The sequence below is a fragment of the Serinus canaria genome, chromosome 10 (assembly GCF_022539315.1).
Source record: "Serinus canaria isolate serCan28SL12 chromosome 10, serCan2020, whole genome shotgun sequence".
Lineage (NCBI taxonomy): Eukaryota > Metazoa > Chordata > Aves > Passeriformes > Fringillidae > Serinus > Serinus canaria.
Window position 1 is genome coordinate 13071421 of NC_066324.1, and position 20813 is coordinate 13092233.

General features: G+C 40.8%; 1 long non-coding RNA gene across 2 annotated transcripts in view; it reads right to left on the reverse strand.

Annotated features, from left to right (window-relative positions):
- The window catches only part of LOC115484174 (uncharacterized), a 102510-nt gene extending 86925 nt beyond the window's left edge, over window positions 1-15585 (reverse strand). Inside the window, exons 1-4 of one of the 2 annotated variants that reach the window (XR_003944906.2) lie at window positions 15496-15585; window positions 11865-11918; window positions 11104-11284; window positions 9595-9673 (exon numbers count right to left, since the gene is read on the reverse strand). This is a non-coding gene — a long non-coding RNA (uncharacterized LOC115484174). Of the gene's footprint in view, window positions 1-9594; window positions 9674-11103; window positions 11285-11864; window positions 11919-14145; window positions 14285-15495 lie in introns of those variants that run through there. The other variant, XR_007778459.1, reaches the window with a different exon arrangement.
- Between the last annotated feature and the right edge of the window lie 5228 nt (window positions 15586-20813).

Here is a 20813-nt window from a genome sequence, read left to right on the forward strand (position 1 = left end):
TAAAATAAACACAGTTTACAGTGCCATGCCTGCAGTGCTGCTGCTGAGGGGCAGCTTGCGCACTGCCCTGTGGTAGAAAAGTGAGAGATATTTCACTCAAACTCCCCAGTGTAAAATGGTGCTCTCTGATTTCAGCTGTTGGTTAAGCAGGAGGTCACCCATTACAGACATGGAACTTTGGCACACCTCAGCCTTCCCTCTGTGCTGCCATTGCTGCTTCCTGGCCTCAGAGCCTTCGCCAGGTTATTGCAGGGTAGTGGCTGTCTTCTGTGATTACAGTTTACTGCAGGGCTGACATCCTCCAGGGGCTCTTGCCCTGTGACAAGGAGTAAGGATTCAAGAATTAAACACCTGCTCTGATGGTCAGGTTGGTATTTATAGGGAAGGCAGATTTTCCTGTGTTTCTTCAAAGCAGGCTTTCATTATTTTGCTAGCACAGCATGAATTGATCCGTGTGACCTCAGGCCCCTGGCTTTCACTTCATAATTTAACGTTAAAGAAAACCCAGTATCTTACCCTCTAGCATTCAAAATCTGGATGCAGCAATCCAGATACACCTCAGGGAATTGTATGATTATGTTCCCACAAGTGTGTGTTTATAATTAGGAGCACAGCCTGTAATTTACCAAGTGAACCGCTCAAAGTCGATTTCTCCATTGCAGCCAACAAATATTCCCAGCCAAGTCCCTTGTCACAGGAGGAATTCCAAAATGGGTGATCAGGCAGCAGCCAAAAAATTGCAGTTAGTTGGGTTCCAAGTAGATAAGTTCATCAGGAATTAGCCATGTGTTAGAAAACAGACATTGCTTAGGCTTCTTGCCTAAGCAATTCTCATATTATGACAATCCCATGTACATAAATACCAGCATGTTTTACACTAAAAAGAGAGGGGAGGAGAGGATTCTTGTAGTAAATCAGCTAATAAGTGAAATCAATACAGTGCTGAAAGGAGCAAATATGGCCAGATTGACTGACTAGAGTGAGGGGCATGCCTGGAATGAGTAGTTACAAGGAGATGAAACCAAGAAGGGAAAAGGAAATTATGGCATCAGAGGAAAGGACATTATAGACACCCATCTGCAGTTTGTTAGAAACGTAGGTAAGGAGAGTGAGAAGCTTCCTGCAATATGCTTGAGCACAGTGAGCTTTGCTGAGCAGCCTCTCCCAGGAATACCACAGGGATGCACAAACTACACCGCAGCTGGTAAAAAAGAGCAAACTAATGAGCATGAAGCCATATAGCAGCAAAGGATGTTCATTGCCTCTTATTCACTAGTGAATATGGATATCATGGAATATTAGTTAAGCTCAATATTTACAGGAATAATGACCCTAAAATCTACACTACTCTAAGGCAGAGCTGGAACTCAATTCTACAATCTCCCAAGTGAACGAAAAGCCACACTGAAGTCTGGAAATTTTGAATTTTGCTGATATGCAGATCTGCTACCTCACATGAGCTTGTGGAATCTGGATGTGGATAGGGACAGCCATAAGCAGCTGGTCTCTGAAATTACACTTTTGGTAAGCTGAATCACAGTTTCTTCTCCATATCAGAATGCAACAGGCAGTCAGACAGCAGCTGACATGCAAATAACAAAAGCAAATCACAGTAGCTCAGAAAACTGAGATGAAATAACAGACAGCTTGCTTGTGTCTATGGCTCTAAAGAGACAGAAAATACATAACTCTGCCAGAATCCTATCCTGCCATTCTGGGCTCTCATATGCCACAATTATTCATAACACTTCTGTGCCTCAGTACTTGAAATACAGGAATCCCACAAATCCCAGCTCAAAGCAACTGCTGCAGTATCCAGCCAAACCAGTGGAATCCCCCTCAGTCTATGTTTATGCTTTCCTTTGGGTCCTTTAAACACCAGATTTTAAAACCTGACTTTTCAGTTGGATGCTGATGGCATCCACTGATTGGAAAGCAAATCCAAGTGCCCTCTTGAGAAGAACCTTTTTTGTAGTTATTGATGAGAATCTGTTTTGCCCTGGCACAGAGTGGTATTTTGCATGTACTCTTTAGCAGAAGTCATCTCTCAGCCTCATTATTGAGGCCAATGCCTTGTCCACAAAATGAGTCCCATTATTCTAAACAAAGTGCAATTATTTTAAATCAAGCTAATTATTTCTCTATGGAAAGCTACAAGGAGTTGAGTTTAGCTCACATGCAGTTTGATTTTAGAAGTCAGTCAGGAATAAGCTGATACTAAACTGAAAATGAGACTACTGAACAAAGAAGATTCAACCAAATGAAATATAGCAAGTTTACACATAGGTAGGTCTACGAAGGCACACTTTGAGCAATAATTTACCCCAATTATTTTAGTAAATGCAGCAATTTCACACTAACTATAGATTTAGAGATGCTTTAGAGGATCAGGAATAGTTTATATTCAAATCTTATCCTACCTGAGGACATAAGGTCCATAGAGTGACTCATGAGAAGCTTATTTAAATATCTTTTCTTCAGAAACTCATAATATTTTTCTCACATAAAAACCTTCATTTGATCTGAAAAAACAGATTTCTTTCTACAGCTTTAATTGCAAATGAAACCCAAGCTGTAAGTAAAGGCAATTCTGTTTCTAAGATCAATAGCAGGTAGAAGAGCCACTCACTTTTCTTCCCAAGGCAGTTGAACCTAATTTATATTCTGCTTGCAAACAGTTATTTCAGAAACTCTCAGTTTTTGGTGTCATGTGTATCAATTAACATAGAATCCCGTTTTAATAAGAACAGAATTTAGAAATTAAATAAATCACTCTGTAGAGTATCATGGACAAAACTCTGCTGCAACACCAAAGAGAAAAAAGCAACAAAACCAGACCTCAGCCGGTATGCCGTGGAAAAGGCCTATTAAAAATTGCACATTCCTCTTCCAAAATTTAAAAAAAAAAAAAAAGAGAGAGAGAGAGAAAAAGAGAGCAAGGTATTTTATTCAGGCAAATAATTTTCTCTGCAGAATTCTAGTGTAGTACCCAGCAAGAAGGGAAAGACATATATTCATTGTTAATTACTTCCATACAACAATAACCTCAACATTTCCATTTCACAAAATAGGAGATCTTAAAGTCTTGCATCATAATGTTGACTCTTGTGGTGACAAGTCAGAATCTGATAGGCCTTTTACATATTTTATTCAGTATTGTGTTGAAAAAGGCTGTAGTTCCTGTGTTTTTCCTGTCACTTTAGTGGTTTCATATGCAATCATTTTCACAAGTTATTTAAAACTACCAGAAATTACAGGAAACTTGAGTTTCTGAATGCCACCTAAAGTAGGTAGCTTGATCTCTGGTATCCACTGAGCATTCAGTAAACATCAGCTATAAATTTGTGGAAGACAATAAACTCCTGATTTGACAAGAATACAAGTGAGAAAAAGAAAATCTGCAAGACAGAGACTCCATCAAATGATTAAACCCAGGAGTGACACAAGTGAAGAATTAGGTACTAATCTGCAGTAACCTCACCTGCTTGACTCTTTTATTCAGTCATGAGAAAACCTCTGTGTTCACTACATCATCAAAAACCATTGCACTAACAACAAAAATTGGTTTATGATTACTTCTTGATTCCTTCTCTCTCTAGTATTGCACTCCTCCAGTCTGAGCTCACAAAAATTATGCTGAATAGTTTGCAAATGAAGCACGTGGGACTAAGATGCCTCCTGATCCAGACTCAAGCCACTTGCTACCAGGCCCATTTCAGATAATTTCTTAAAAGAATTGCTCTTGAACTCCTCTCTTGCTTCTGCAAAAGTTTAATTCTTCTGACAGTTAGGAACTTGACTTCCAATCCAAATTTATTCATTGCCAATTCATGCCTATTGCTTGTGCCATCATCTATCTTGCACAACTTTCCCTGGAGTTGGTTCTTTAGGCATATTTCTAAGGTAACACATCCATTCCCAGGCTTTATTTTCCTGAGCCAAAGAAACCTTCCCAAGAATATGTATTCTCTCTTCCCTGACAAGCCCTGCAATTCCTTCTGCACTGTTCCAGCCCAAAGAGGCTGTACATATCTGCAATGCTGAGGGTTACCCAGGGCCTGCAGCAATGGCCCCTGGAGCCACTTGCCCTCAGGAGGGGTGAGAGGAGCTGCAGCAGAGCGATGCCAACCTGCAGGCACTGGGCAGCACACGGGCAAGTGTCCACACCAGGAACCCCAGGGCTCTGCACCCCCAGCAGGGTACAGCCCCAGGGCTTCCCTCAGCACTAACAAGGCCCTGCTGGCACTCAGTGCTGTCAGAGCATCCCACCCACACAAACCCTCCAGCAGCAGCAGCTGGGCACAGAGCCAGTCTGCACCCAGCAGGGCTGACACCAGGCACAAAGCTGAATCACTCACATCTGACTGGTTCCCTTAGCCTGCCAGAACCACAGCCAGTAAATCCTGCCAGAGCCAAGCTGGAGCCATGCAGTGTCAAACCAGATATCCCTCACAGTGTGACCCCCATTTACCTGCAGCTGAGGTTAAGCACCCACAAATAAGAGAGAGTAAGCTGCCTGCCCCTTCTGAAACAACTCTGTATACATTTATTTTTCCTATTATTTGGAAAACAGAAAATGCCTCATTCTAGTGTAACAGTACTTGTACCAACACTGCAATCCAATTCTGATAGACCCTGAAAGTCTAATATGGTTATTTCAGTTATGTTCTGATACTCTATGCAGCACTGTCTGCCATTTGCCCTTTCAGAAATAAATATGATGCATTATAGAGTCGGCATGCCAGATTCAGCAGCTGTCCCCATGGACAATAATGCCAAAACTCATCAAGGTCTTGAAACAGTGGTGAGTACCTTTGTGTCCCTCTGGCAACACCCACCTGGTGTGACATTTGCTTTCTGTACCTTTCAGTCCAGGAGAAAACCATCTTCTCAGTCCCACTGTGTCCCATAAAACACAGGAGCTAAATCATGAGAGCCAAAAGGAACCAGCTGAGACCAGCTACATCCCACATGTAGTTCTTGACCTTAACTGGAATCAAAAATAGAGTCAGCTACACTCCAGGGACAGGTCAATAAACTATCCTGGATCTAGGAAGAAGACAGCACTCCACTGATGCAGGAAAGAACATGATGAATAGGAGAATGCAGAAAGGAAACAGGAGAAGTGGGACTCATTACAGACAAATAACAATGGGGGAAAATGAGGGGGAGCAAAGGAATAGAAGAGCAGGAAAAAGACCAACACAGAAAGCAAGGATGGGGACCATTCCCATGTTGCCTGCCACTCACCCTATCCCAGTGTCCCTCTCCTGGTCTTTTGGGACAGCAATCAACAAAAGCCATGTTGCGAAACAAGTCTAGAACAGAAACTTGCCCTCAAAACCAAGACTTTGGTAAAAAAGTGGACATATACTTCTGAACTCACTTCAAAGCCAAAAATTATCCAAGACAATTTTAAAGGGTTACTATGAAAATTGAGAATTTAATCCTTGATGAAGTGAGCAAAATGGCCTCATGACCAAAACACAACTCAGTTCCCAGTTCTGCCAATGAATCCTCTGCAGCCTTGTCACTTGCCTCTGCACCTCATTTCATCATCTGCAAACCCCAAGATTTGCAACAATCCATCCAAGATTGCTTGAGACATTCCCACTCTAATCATGGCAGCCAGAAACAAGCACACCAAGCTTTCAAATAAAAGAAGGAAAAATTCTAGGAAAAGAAAAATCCAATTGCCAAGATCACAGAAGAGAGCGATTTTTAACTTTATTAGGGAGGAAGACTATGCCGAGAAAAGGGAGGAAAGAGAAGACAGAAGACTGAAAAAACCAGAAGTGCTGAGTGTTCAATCATAGTAGGGAACATTCTAAAGAGGAATGAGAGCTGCATGCCCTGCAAAAGTAGTGCACACATTTGGAAACAAGATTTTCCAGATCAAGACCCTTGGCTCTCTTATTGCATTGCTGGCTGAGAAGAATTTGCTGGTTTAAGCTGAGATACCAGACACACAAGTTGGACTAAAATGTAATAACAAGGTGCAATAACAGAATGCTTGCCAGTGGGGTGGATAACATGGGAACATGGGAAACACCAGAAGTCATTTTCAAAACAGAGACAGCTATTTTCACTCACTTGAAAAACAAGCTTTTTTTGGTCCAAATTACCATCTGCTAATAGCGTATATTATGAACCAATTAGCAGATAGCAGAGACAGTGGGACATATATTTTTCTGGTGGAAATTCCTATGGTTCCCTTTGTTTCAGGTCCAGTTTACATCCATTAACTCTTGCAAGTGACATCACCAAACATGTTGTACTAACATAACACCAGGCATGTGATCCATCAGAGGGCTGGTGACAGACAGACACTAACTCACAAGCCACTTGTTCTAATAACTGCTGAGAACCTGAAAAATAGAGAAATATAGGGAACATGCAGCTTACAGTAGTCTACATGAGACTCATGCCATGGTATGAGTGTATAAGTATAGACTGCAGACAGTGGAATTAAGTCTAGTGCATTTTTTCCCTCCTCTCAGGGTGTCTGTGTAGGACTAGAGTGCAAATCCTCTGGGGATATCCAGGAATTGATTTGTGAAGTGAGATGTAAGTGCTTCACTGTTTTACCTGTCTGACTTTTTCTGTCACAAGCAAGTTGAGTGCAGACAAGAGGCTGCCTCTGAGCATAAAGGCCAATCTTTTCATTCTTTCCTACTGCTGACATTTATCCACTTGCTCTAACAAGATTTGCAAATCAGAAAAGAAATTCTACTGTAAAGTATCCTAACTTTAACCAAGGGGCATTCAAAACAAAATCATGTGATGAAGTATTTGCCTCAGCACAGCTGCATCACTGCACAAAAGATGCAAACACCTTCCTGAATATATCACAACATTAAGTTATGATTGCTCTGCAATCATATTCACTTTAAAACTGTATTTTAGCTACACAAGAGAATAAGACAATATCTGAAAACTCCCACAGAACTGCAGCTTCCACCACTTTCAACCTCCTCTCCGTGGAAATCCTCATTCCTCTCCTTTTGTATTCCTCTGCTCACACTTTTAATGTTACTGTTCCCTTCAACAAGATTATCAGCATCTTTTTCTAAGGCAAGATAAATAAGTATGATTGCTCTGTCCTAGACAAGGTCCACTAGCAATCACACTATCTTTTTAATCAAAATCACCAGTCAACCAAAATGTGTTTCCAATGAAATTTCACCTTTCTTTGATAAACCACTCTCTATTAGTTTTATCAAGGTTTTCCCTGCTGCTGATTTTGGCTGATATGTTTGTAATTGACAACTTGACACAAGTCAGCACCTTTTCCCAATATTAATGATACAGCCTACTCCCTAACCCTTAGAAATATAATGCTAACAGCTAAAAGTGTTCATTTTCCCCTCTCAGAACTCAGAGAAATGGTGTCAAGAATTTAGACCTGACTTGCAGCTGCAGCAATATTAAAACTAAAGGAGCTTTGCTAAGCCTTACCTGAAGGCAGGCAAATCACACACCAGTATAGTCATGAGAGGATAACACTGGACAGTTTTGGCCAGCAGGATCAAGCTTCCAAAGATTACTAACTCACATTTTCCATATTTACCATCAGGTTACATCAATATTCTCTTTGAAGACTCAGGAGAAAACGCTTTTTTTTCTACCTCCTAGCCTCCTTGGCAGGCAAGATCACTCCTTACACGAGCAGAATTCCCGGGGTCAATGGAAAATTTTACAGAACATGTGAAACCAGGCAACATTAGAAACTAAATATCAATATGAGTGGTACTTCTTAATTACCCATTCCCAGTTCCCATTTATCAGAGGACTGGTTATCTCTCCTCCTGCCCTCACTGCAATATACTTTCAGCTGTGTACTGTAAACAAGCAGCCAGGGCTTTTTTTAGCTGTGTAATTAGAAGACATTGTTTCTCTGTTTAATTTCTCTTTCTGTAACATAGCTCCCAGTCATTACCAGACAACAGTTGTGCTCTTATTTTTGACCCTGCTGTCTAGATACCTACTCATACTTATTATCCACTCTCACTTTTCCAAATAAGGACCCTAATGAGGACAAGAATAGTCATTATCCCTACAACTGTTTATTAAAATACTTTAAATTTAAAATTCAAATTGTAAGCAGTGAGAGAGCATATAGGTTCAGAATCTTTCTTTAAAATACCTCTTTTATGACCCTGTGAAATAATTCAATAGTAATGATATTTTTGCAGTCACTAGAATGCTGATGTTTTGTAACCTCTGACTTACCTATTGCAGGAGGTTTACCTCCTTGGTTTATCTCCAAAATGGCTTTTGGCTGCTCAACAAATTAGGAAGTTGTTGTTTAAAAAAAATTAATCCTGGACTAGCACTAGAAATGTGTTCACAACTTTTTTTAAAGGTTGTTAATCCCCTCAACTAAATATCATTACAATTACATAAAAACTGTAAATTTTTTTCTCCTGGAAAAATCCCTTAATGATACAAATTTTATATCTTCTTTCTGTCACTATCATGGGGATACAGACAGTCCCAAACAAACACAAAAAAGTCCCCAGTTTTGATGACTTCCATCCCAGTTGTCCCTGCTGTGTCAGCCAGAAGAAATGCATCACTTCTCTCCATCCACCAGCACCATCCATCAATGCCCTCTTTCCACACTTGCTTTGTTTGCCTGTTCTTTAGTAAACCTTGCACTTCAGCATTTTACCTTCTGAAGGAGGCTCTGTACTGAGCCAGCCTACCAGGCACCATGGCAAGAGAAACAACCCCACCCTAGGATGTCCTGGGAGGTGAAACCAGCCCAGCAGCTACACACACTTGATGCACAGAGGCTCTGATCTTCCAGGGGAAAAACATTTTATTTCCTATATTCATAGTCTGGATGAGTTTGATGAGCCAGCAATATTAATACTGGATAAATCTAGAGGCGGGATTGAATATTTTTCTTCAGTTTTTAAATCAGATATTTCTGGCAAAGAAACCCTTCCCATATGCTGATCATTTATATAGAGGGGACTGTAACAGTACTATGTAAAAATAGCAATGTTTGTTACAGGTCCTAGCAAATAATAACCATCACCATTCTCTGCTTTGTGCACAGCCCTCCAGTAGTGGCCTGGGGATCTGAAGAGGTAATTGGATTTATTGTCCACCAGAGCCCACACAGAGAAGGTTATAATTAGTTATGAAGACACAAATGTCTAAACCTGATATCATCTTGCACAGGCCACTGTACAAGAGAGTGATATCTCCTGAAGACAGCTCATTTAAAACTTATTCACATTAGCAACAGAGATGATAGTACAGACAAAACTGTCAATGATACCTGGCATATTATCCCCTAAAATGTGCCTCCCCATTTCTAAAACTACACCATTTATTGTGGCTACAAGTCACAATTAATTGGAATTACCATTTCAAGGCACCATTAAATTCTCCTTTCCTGCCTTATTTCACCTAAATTGTTCAAATTCTCCTCTATTTTTTCTTCAACAGCAAAGGTTTTTGCTAGTCAAACCAGGACATGGCACAAACGCTCATGAAAACATTTATTAGCCTGAACAGGTACATTTATAGATTCATTTGTTTTTGTCAAAAAAATTTGTACCATTCATTCCAGTTCCTTACCTGGACAGCTCTTTGCTGACTCAGAAGCTTGCATTTGCAATGTCTTTCCAACTGATCCCATGCTGAAAATATATCTTTCCTGTATCAAAAACAAACAAAACAAAACAAGCTGCAAAACAATCAATCCCCCTAATTTTATTGAAATTTCTCCAGTAAGCTACCCTTGCATCAGCCAGGAACAGTTCTTTCTTTGAGAATTAGAAAGTAAATTCCTATCTCTGTAACATTGTGAAAATGCCCTCAGCTCCATGCTAAACAAGTCAGTAACAAGCCAGGAATTTAAAGCACATCAAGCCTGGCTCTGACAACAAGGCTATAATCAAGCACGAAGAGAGATCTGATGACTCAGCAAATTAAATTTCCATACGGATTTTATTTCATTGACTATATTTACATCAACAGATGAGAAAATCTCAGAAGTCATAACATGGATTAGTGCAGTCTAAGGAGGCACACAACAGAGGAGAAATCAAGTCAACTTAGCTTCTATTTCCCTCATTTTAACCAGTTAATGCATTAATCAGCGAGTCAACAGCATTCTTGGCAAAAACCTCTGGGGTTGAACATTTTGCATTGGGTGCACAGCAAGTACCACAATGCAGAAATGCAGAGCTTTGGGGCCCTCCTATCCCCACACCTCCAGCAGCTGTCTCAGTGTGTGAGAAACCAGGCTTCTCCCTCCTCCCAGGGCAGGCAGCACCCACCAGATAGGCAGAGAGCACCTGCAGCCATCCCACAGCCCAGGCAGTGAAGAAGCTCATTTACAGCTTCATTCAGTACCCGAGGTGGCAGAATGGCAGAACTGAGATGAAAAGAAAACAAAAACTCAGGCTTTCTTGTAATTTCTTTCCATTGTGTCAGGTAAAAAGTACAAGTTCTTTAGCAAAAGAACCCCCTGATCAAAAGCACTCCAGTAAGGGGAGCCAGTACTGAAAATCAAAACATTAGCCAGGAGAGCATAGGACTTGTGAAAGGCTTCAGCCCATAAATCTAATCTCTTCCTGTAATGTGCCCCAAATGAGACACAGTCATGCTTCAAAAGGCAGAATCAGAACAATTCCTCTTCCCCAGCCCTCCACACATGGTGGTGGGGATGTATCACATTCCTGCAGTTTACAGCCTCTGCTCTTGTCCCAGCCCTCGGGCCCTGCAGTGCTAGCAGCATTCTCAGAGGACCCAGACTCAGTGTGACAGCTTGCAGGCAGCCTTGTTGCCTAGAGATGGCATCTCCTCTTCCTTATATCCTATTCCTATTTATCCTATAAATCTGCTCTATGCCCTGTCTGCCCACAGTAGTTCTAGGGGAACAATAAACCCTCATAGTCCATCCCCAGACTGGCTTTTAATTACACAGTCACAATCCCTGCAAGCCACTGCTCTTTAGGGCTGTTATAGAAGTTTCTAATCCCTTTTTTCTTCCAAGTGCTCTCATCAAGGCATGGAAAGAATAAAGCAGAACAAGTTCCAGTTAAAGCTTGCAAGATTTTTTGACTCGACCAAACAACAGACCTGCTTTGAGCTGCTGGGGCTCTTCCCTCCTGTCTCCTTTGATGAAATGGAAATCCACACGTGGAGACTGCCCAAGGGAGTACCCAGCAACCTGCTGGTGTAAAATGGTCTGAAGATTGTGTGCATCTAAGAGGCAGGGTTTGTGTACTCCTAATCTCTTCATCATCGGTTCCTAAGTAGCCTATTGTGAATACAATCAATGGAAAAGACAGGAAGGAGTTATTCATATGGGCTTTCTTAGGTATCACACAAAGAAGCTATAGCTTCTGACTTCTGACCCAGCAGGCATCCATCAATCACAGCTTCCCCCCAAGGAGCCCACTTGCCTCAGCTAATCCCAAAAGAGCCAATCCCTGTGCACAACCTGAGCCACTCCTGGTAGAACTTCAGTGCTGTTAGCAGGCTGCTTGAGAGACACAACCACTGTCTGAGCAATCACCACTCACTGTTCAGTCCCCCACCCCTCCCATCCTGTCTGCAAAATTAAAAATCTGTCACCCTCTCTGACTTGGCCAGCAACTGGCCTTCTCTCAGGATAGTGCTTAGCAGACACAGGGCTTTAACAGATGGCAAGACAATGACGCAGTTCAAAATCTAAATGTGATGCCACAAGATCAGAACAGTGCAGATTTGGTAACAAACTCAATAGAAAACATTTCAACTGTGGAATCAATAAGGCATAGCTGAAAAAATTAATTAAATGTACCCTCATACAGTGGAGAGTGGGTGTACTTTGTTGAAGGATGAAATAACAGGCTTACTTCTCTGGAATGTTGCAGTTCCTGTAGGACTTCTTCACGTTTCCGATTTCCCTGCTAATTGCAAAGCAATATTAATCAGTAAATAGCTCTGCATACAACACACCAAGCACTGAGAATTAAAAGATGTAGTAGCTACATTTCATTCAAGTAGTTATGCTTCACATACAATCAGCTGTTTCTTGTAGAGGTAATGTACCATAGCTAAAAATGAGGACTAAAACTGTCTTAAACACGCTCTGATTTTGCACCTTGCTGCTTTGCTGAAAGTGAAAGCATGCATGAAAGGATTAAGTAATTGAATCATCTATCACTGTCAATATCCCGAGAAGACAGGCTGAAACAAAAGACTAGGGAACTTCTGAGATCAAATTAGGATAACTCAAAAAAAAAGCTCAAAAATTAATTTGAGAAACTATATCAAGATTTCTTCCCCTTTTATGAGTTTGTTAACCCAAAAGTGTTTAAAATATCAGCATATCACAAACACTGTGCCTCCTTCATATCAACCTACATGAAATTATGCCTTTGGTTCTTGAATTTGTTGATAATCAACCAATATACCACATAATGGACAAGTACCTGAACACAATGTGAGGGATTCCCATAGAAAACACTAAAAACACATTATGTATTTCAGCATTTAAACCATTTATAAGGTCTCCTCTCTGCCTGGAATTAGAGACAAAGAATATCACAGTGATTATATCTCATCCAGCTCTGGCGCTTGCTCTGCTGTCTGTCACCATCTGAGAGTGACACCGAATCAACCCAGATGATGCAACAGCAGTAAATTATCATCTAGGATTTATTACCAATGCTCCCATAAAACCTCTGGGCTACACATGAGGTAACTGAAAAAGATGGCAAATATAGAGACACAGACAAGTAGAGCACTGTACCCTTGTCCCAAGGGAAAGCCACATTATGTCATTTTAGTTTATTCAGGAAGTGAGTATGTTTCTTTGGAACAAAAGATTCTGGCCAAGAACCGTGGACTTGAAGTTCACTTAAACTTACTTAGCAGGGAGCTTTCAAAATGCAGCTGAAGCATTGATCCCATATTACTCTTTCCCAATAGTGTTTATCACAACAGCACCTATGGACTAGGCAAGGATCAGACTCCACCATGCAAAGAGAGAGCAGTTTTTCTGCTGGGAAAACTATGGAGGACAGTGCTGATGGATGGAGCAAAGAGCTGCAGGGCAGCAGAACATACAAGGGAAATTTCTTATTTATTGAAAGCTGTTGCTCAAGCTGTTACACAACTTGCATAAAAGCTGTTGTAGACAAAGTCTCCTTTGAATGAGGGATGGCCTCAGATGCAGTTTGCTTCTTTCTAGACCAAGGCACAACTCATTCAAGACAGACTGGATGTTACCCCTATGAAATATTTGGCCTTAATTTTAAAACAGAAAAATAACAGCAACAAGGAACCAGAACATTACACAGAAACCCTGCAGCTAAAGGTATCGAACAGCATTTCCTCCCAACTCCTTCACACAGGCCCACTAGTTCCATCCAAGATCACAGCTGATCTTCTGGATCTTGAAATTATTTTCTGAAAACTGATGGTATCCCTAAGGTACTTCAGGGCCATGCACTCTGTAGGATTTGGGAAAACTACATTGTCTTTTAAATTATCTCCCAGCCCATGTGTGCTCCCAAGGCACCTGGACATCCAAACTCCCTCCATTCCCTCCCTAGGAAAGACAATCTTCCCCAAAAGATTCTTCTAGAGTACTGTACTCAGTTTAATTGCATGAGACCAAGTAATTGAAACAGATTCCACACAACATTAAAAAAAATCAACCCTTAACTACAAATTAGGGTAACATCAAAAAGGTCAAAGACTGAGGCAGGTGAAATAATCTCACAGAAGACCCAGACAGAACAGATTACAAAAGATTAGAGGGTTAAAAAATTGTTTAGGTCTGTTTTGATAGAATCTCTTCCACTTCCTCATCCCAAAAAACAATCTGGAACAGCTGATGCTGTAACTTTCCAAGTTTATCAGGTATTGACTTTTACTTTCTGGAGTTTTTCATCCCTACATCCACCCACGCTACCTACGGAACTAAAATTTTTTCTGCAAACTCCAAATCTATAAAACAAAAGGATTTTTCAGGGCATTATTCCCAATGTATCACAAAGGTGTTTTGCATCCTCTGCCCAGCAGAAGCCTTAGAATATTACACAGGAAAAGATACAGAAAAAAAATGCCCGTGTGTTAAAAAAAAGAGTAGAGCTCCTTGTTAAGTCCCAAGTTCAACAACCTACGTACATGCAACAATCTCCCTTTAGGAAGGGAGAAGGACCTGAGTAGCTATTTCAAGTCTTCATTGAGTTGAGGTCCTACACACACAGATTCCTTCCCTCTCCCTTTCAGAGATGTGACTTTTCTGAAGTTCCATGAGCATCTTGAAGTATTCAGCAGAAAATATTCAGATCATAAAACAAGCTGAAATAACATCAGTAAGTTAAAACTTTTGATAATGTTTACCTCTGTTTCATTTTGAATGTACACAGAATGCCAAATCCTACTTGCTTTTCATATGCAATTAATCCTAACAAAATCCTTTGGGACTACTTCTGAAAGTAAAATGAGCAGGATTTCGTTTTTAATCCAACACCGACAGGAAGGGAAAATATGATACAGTGTTTTATCCCTAGCAAAGAGCCCAGGCACTAAATCCCCCTGAGTGAGTAAAGCATCAATGTGTATTCTGCAGCTAATCTGGCAGCAGAGCAATTTTCTGTTTGTAATATCTATTTTTGCCCAAATGACTATATAGAGGCAGATGGTCACACCAAAGGAGGACAGTTCTGGAAAGAAATCTCCCTCCCTGAGGAATAATTCACAAGACCAGTCTGGGGACTGCCAAAGTAAGATCTTTTGCCAGGCAGCTGAATCACAGCACACTTAACACCTTCAGGTTCTGGCTTCTGTGTCACATTCTTACCTCCTAATAAATATAGCTCTGAGGGGGGAAAGAGCAAAAAGACATTTCTGTGACTGGATAGGGCTTTGAATGCTAATGACTCGGTGTTGAGACTCATTTCAAGTTTTTATCATCCAAGGAAAGCTTTTCTGACTGCACTTCCTCCATCCGTAGGAGTATGCCCTAGGTTACTGATTATGTGGGATCTCATCATCAAGTTTTCAAGAAAGATACTTGTTTCTTTCAGGCTGCAATGGCTCAAGCAAATAAAGTTCCTAAAACACAGGTCATACAAATCTGATTTGAGCCAAGGATTTTAATCTCCCTCATAATTTTCCACTGTGTTCTGACACCAATTAACAGGGCCTTCTTTCATTAAAACAAGTGAGAAAATGAGGAATTTTAAGAATTTTTAATGAAAGTACATGAGATAGTATTGCAATCCATATTTTTTTTAATTTGAATACTGAATTTTTCTTTCTCTGAAATTTTAATATGCAAAAAATGGTTTTGATCAGCAACAAATTAATATCAAAACCTCTAAGGTTGTCAGGTAGTAAGAGTGATTTTCCAACAGTAAGATGAAATCAAATGGTGCTGTGATCAACAAGGTGAAGAGCTGACAGTTCTGATTTTGATTAACTCAAGTTTCAGAATTAAAAATGGGTTTAGAGTAGTGAAAGTCTTCTTACCTGTTTTGCTTGTCTGCAGACCAAATGAGACATCACTTCTTTCAGGCATTTATATTTGGCTGAGATACATTCTTCATAAGCTTGAGGGCTAAGGAAAAAAGTTTTAATTTACATTTTAAAATAACAGATTATGTTTCATCCTACAAATCATAAAATCTGCAAGCTTGTAATCACAAAGTACCTGTGCTATATCCTCAGTGAATAGCTTGGGAACATTTCAGCTCTTTTGTCCTCTGTCCCTAGTGATAAAAAATATAAAGTTTCCAGTCCTAAATTTGGTTGCTTGCTAGACTTAAACAGCTCTGTTAGGATATCCAAATTACATAAGCAGAGAGAGTTTCTCAAACATGGCTTCAGAGAAAAATCACAGCTACAAAGTGTTACTAGATTTAAGAACTAAAGAATTACCAGCTATTTAACTTCAGCAAAAGAAGGAGAAATAAGTAAGGCGTCCAACACCCTTGGCAATCTCCTGGTAAAACAACAGACAACTTCTTATTTGCATGGAGCTGCTTTATTCCCAGTCAGGTGTTTGGGGTCAGACCGACTGAGTCAGTCACTACTGAATGGCACCAAGTCAGACTGGTATCATACTGATTTCTGCTGGGCACACTCAGGAACAATTCCCTCTGACTTCCAGAGCTACCAGAAAACTGTCTCATGACTGAACCTGGCCCTACAGGCCTTAGTCAGTGACAGAAACCTATCCAAAATAAGTGATAGAAAGGATGAATGAAAGGAACTCCATTTGAAAGGAACTCTGTTTCAGAGCTGGAAAAGTAAGATTAAAATTACATTAAAAATGTCCCATAGAAATCTAAGATAACAATTATTACTGCAGTAAGTCTCACTTCAGTGCCTTACCATGCATGGAAAAGTTGGAAGAGACAGAACATACTCCTCATGATTCAGGTAGACCATTTTAGAGAGGACTCAGAAAAGCTGAACAACTTGAGTAGAATTACCAAGGGAAACAGAACCAGGAATAAAACTCAGATCTGCTGACTTGTAGCTGTCTACTCACCACTTAGCTATTGCATGTAATGTGTGGGAAGGGAAATGGCACATTGCATTTAGGATGTCAGAATGTACTCCTACAAAGGTAAATGATTCATAAAACTCCATACCAGCACACACTTCCCTGCATCTACAATCAACTATGTTTAAACATTTAAGACAATGGCACCACTCACTTCCAAGTCACAGTTCTCAAGAATGAAGAACATTCAAGGTGATTTTCTCTGCTTACTAAGAGCAGCTGATGCCCATCTGTTGAGATCTGTTTTGACAGAATTTAATTCCTGCAGGTTTATTTGTTGTATTTTTTGTGTTTATCTTTTTTATAATGCTGTCTATCTCACTTCTCTTAAAAGCACAGTCCTAATCATGATGCATTCAGGTAGTCATGGACTTGTCTGTTCACTAAAGATTTTGAAAGAGAAAACACAGAGAATGAACTGGCAAATTCTAAATCTAAATAAATGTGAACAGTGAAGGTTATTTTCTTTCTACAAAGCATGCAGGAAAAAGCTGGGGATATTGAAAAGCACAGTTACAAAAAAAACAAAGAACAAAGGAGAAACAGTGCAGACATAAAGGGTACACCCATCTATATACTGAATATTGCAGGAATTTGTCATCGTTTCATCCCACAAACCAGAAAAGAACAGACATAAGGAGCAACAGAGATGCTCAGAGGCCTTTCTATAGAACAGGGTAAGAGATCAGGACCCTTTGGTTTAGAAAACAGCTAACTAGAGGTTCACAACACTGCAAAGAGAATTAGTAATTCAGCTTCCCACAATACCAGAACAACAGAAAACCAACAGTGTAAAATGCAAATCACAAAGAAGTTCTTTCTCACAATAATCAGAAGTGTGAAGTATTCATCACAGGATCACTGAGAAAGTACAGAGGGGTTCAAATTTAGGCTTGATACAGTCATAAAAGACTGGTTCACCAGAAATTTCCAAAGAAATCCCTAAACTAATGACTGAGTTTAGGAAAATAAACCATGGAAAAGGGCACCCAGATGATGTTTTGTGATTCTTCTCTGAACACTCTGCTATACTGGCCATCACAGGTACTACAAGTTTCAGTGGATACAAACCAGCATAAAAGTTTCTCTGTTTTCAGTCTAAAGGCTTTAAATATTACCAGAACTGGAGTTAACGGGATTGTCCTGAAAAGTCAAAAACTATTAAAGCTTTGGACAAGCAGACGAAACTCAGGTAATGAAACAGATTTAAATGACTGCCAAAAAATCGACACGGTCTGGCAGAAGTTGTTTAACAGAAGTTGGCATTTCTTTGGAATGGGAGAGTGCCTGCTCCTCATGTGACCAGGTTCAAGTAGATCATTATATATGATAAAATAAGAAAATAAACTGAACTGTGTGCAGACTATAACAACCACTAGAAAAGCTTGTAATATTGTTAATTCCTTTTTCTACCAACACAAGAAGCAGATAAATTTGTTGCTGGAGAACTACAGCTCTTTATCCTGCTAACCACCTTTAGTTTGACCTAAGAATGCCTCCTGTGTTCACAGCTGGATCTTTTGAAGCAGAACTTGAATTCTGCATATCTGCTGTAGAAATTCTTCAAGAGCCAGTGAAAGCAATTTTCAGAAAGCCATCTCCTTCCTCTTCAAAACAATTGAATCCACGACAGCTGTGAATAGTGAAGAATGCTTCCTGTCACCTTGGTATCACAGCTTCTGACAGCATCAGTGACAAAGTCTGGCACACAATCTTCTCCCAAATCAATGCTATCCATGGAGAAAAAGGAAAAGTTCTTTAAATGCAACATCACAGTATTCCCCAGATATCCTGGGGATAAATTGTATGAGGCATCCCAAGCAGCAGCAAGGCCATGCCCTAAAGAAATCTGGATTAAAGTATGCTTTGTGCATAGAACATTCTAAATGTAGTCCTAGCTCAAGGTTAAATACTGTTTCTTTCTAAATATCACCCACAAATTAAGATCACATTATGATATCTGTATCTTCTATTTCAAAAAACATATATATATTTTCCTCAGAAATCCCCAGAAGCTGGGTACAGCTAATCAAATTAACCTTGAATAACTTTCCATCTGTGCCCAGCACAACTAACTAAACAGAGGAGGCAGGAGCAGCCCGGGGGAGCAGCCTGGCTGGCTCTTCCTGACTTCCAAACCCATCAACAGTTTGTTTGGCTTGTTAGAAGAAAAAGCTGTCTGTACATCCAGGCCTGAAGACTGCTGGGTTCAGTCCCACCTTCATGTTTCAAGCTAAACCTGTATGGCCTGTACCACCACTCTGTCCCCAAGTTTTGTGTCAGGGAGTACAAAAAGCTGGGAAACGCAGGGATTTGAAATGCAATCTCAATTCGCTCAGCGGTGGGAATAGCAGGTAATGAGAGAAAACCATTTGGTTATTTCACTGCTCATCCCAAGCAGCTCTGCAGAGTCAATTTCTGCAGCGTCAATTTCTGCAGCGTCAATTTCTGCAGCGTCAATTTCTGCAGTGAGCTGAATGAAAACACTTCCTTCTGCAGGAGCTTGTGTAAACAGAGACACTGTAACCAACCTCACCTCAACACAAGGGAGAATCTCTGGCAGCTTCTCATTTTATCAAGTAATAAGAAATCTTTCAAATTCTCCACTCAGGAATCACTTCAGTCAAGTTGATTACCAAAGTAATTCTCTTAATTTGCAAGTTTAGTGCAGAGAGAGCCTACAGAAAACAGCTCAAATATCTGCAAACAAGATTTTTTTCAGTTATGCAGAGATGTCTGCCTTGATTCCCAGTGATCATTTGTGGATGCCCAGCATTGTTGCCTTATAAATAACACATACATTTCCATTCATGAGTCTGTTTCCCGCACTGAAATAATGTCACTAATAAATCTCACTGTTTGTAGGGCTAGAGCTGACATCCCCCCTTACTCAGAATATACCTTTACTGCCATACATATGTGTAAGACAAAATGTTATCCAAATGCTTTTTAAAGGTGAAAAAACAGCTGTTTAAGTAGCAAGAGTGACTTCACCAAACAAAATATAACATGAAAAATCTAAGGATAGGAAGAAGAGGGAGGAGAACAACATACAAACCCAAAACCAGCAAAGAATGTCTTCCAACACAGCTACCTCCACAAATCCTCATTCCTCCCTGTTCCTAACCAATCTCAAGTAATGCTGCTTGTTCAACATGAATAAAACAAAATAAATTTCTCTCCATATGGTCTCTTTAAATTGAGATCTAAAAATAGACAGCCATCAAGAAGGCTTAAACAATTTTATCAGTGCTTGATTTATTTCAGCTTTCTGCTCTCTCTGGTCACAATTCAGTGCAACCCATAAATAAGTTAGGCTGGTAAAGGAGATTGAATTTTTGAGGCCAGAACAGTAATTGAGGAATTGAACAGCCTGAAGGTTGAAATATCTCCTGGGATATAAGCCTTTGGACCTATTAGCAGCTGTCTATTGCTTTTCCAGCCATGGACACCTATGGCCACGTCAACATAAGGAACTGATTTAAGGTTCTTTGTGACATACACAGACAGGTACTAGGCTCCACTGTGCTGTTACTCTGAAGCAAGAATATCTCGGGAAAATCTCTGACTAAAAAATCTCTGGACTATGGGAAAGCTCAATTTCCTATGAAGAAAGTCTGCATCAGCTCAGCACAATTTTATTAAATAGAAAGCTGTGTTTTACACTTTTTCCACACTGTATTAGCACTTGTAAAGGAAAGACTGAAAGTAAAGACTAAAAGAATGAATTTGCAAATTTTTCTCAAAAGCCAAACAGACAAGCAAAACCAAAGCCCCACCATCACCCGCCATTCTCCCGGTCACTCCCTCGGGATCAAACTTTGAGCAGAAAACCTCCACAGACAACCAAAGTGAGAAGGACGGATTGCAAACCCAACCCCTGACCAAAAGCAAAAATCCAAAAGTATCTCCAGGCCTAACTCTGCATGAAGATGTGGAGAAGGCCAGGCCTGCAGAGAGTGCCCGAGCCCCCGTGAGGCAGGGGCCTGTTCAGGGGCATCCATGAGGGCTTTCGGCTCAGCCGCACCCTGCCCGCCTGCCGGGGCCGGCCCGGCCTGCCCCATGGCAGCTCCTCCGCCTGTGTGGGACCCGGGGCCCGGGCTGCCCATGGCGGCTCCTCCGTCTGTGCGGGACAGGGGGCCCGGGCTGCCCCATGGCGGCTCCTCCGTCTGTGCGGGACAGGGGGCCCGGGCTGCCCCATGGCGGCTCCTCCGTCTGTGCGGGACAGGGGGCCCGGGCTGCCCCATGGCGGCACCTCCGCCTGTGCGGGACAGGGGGA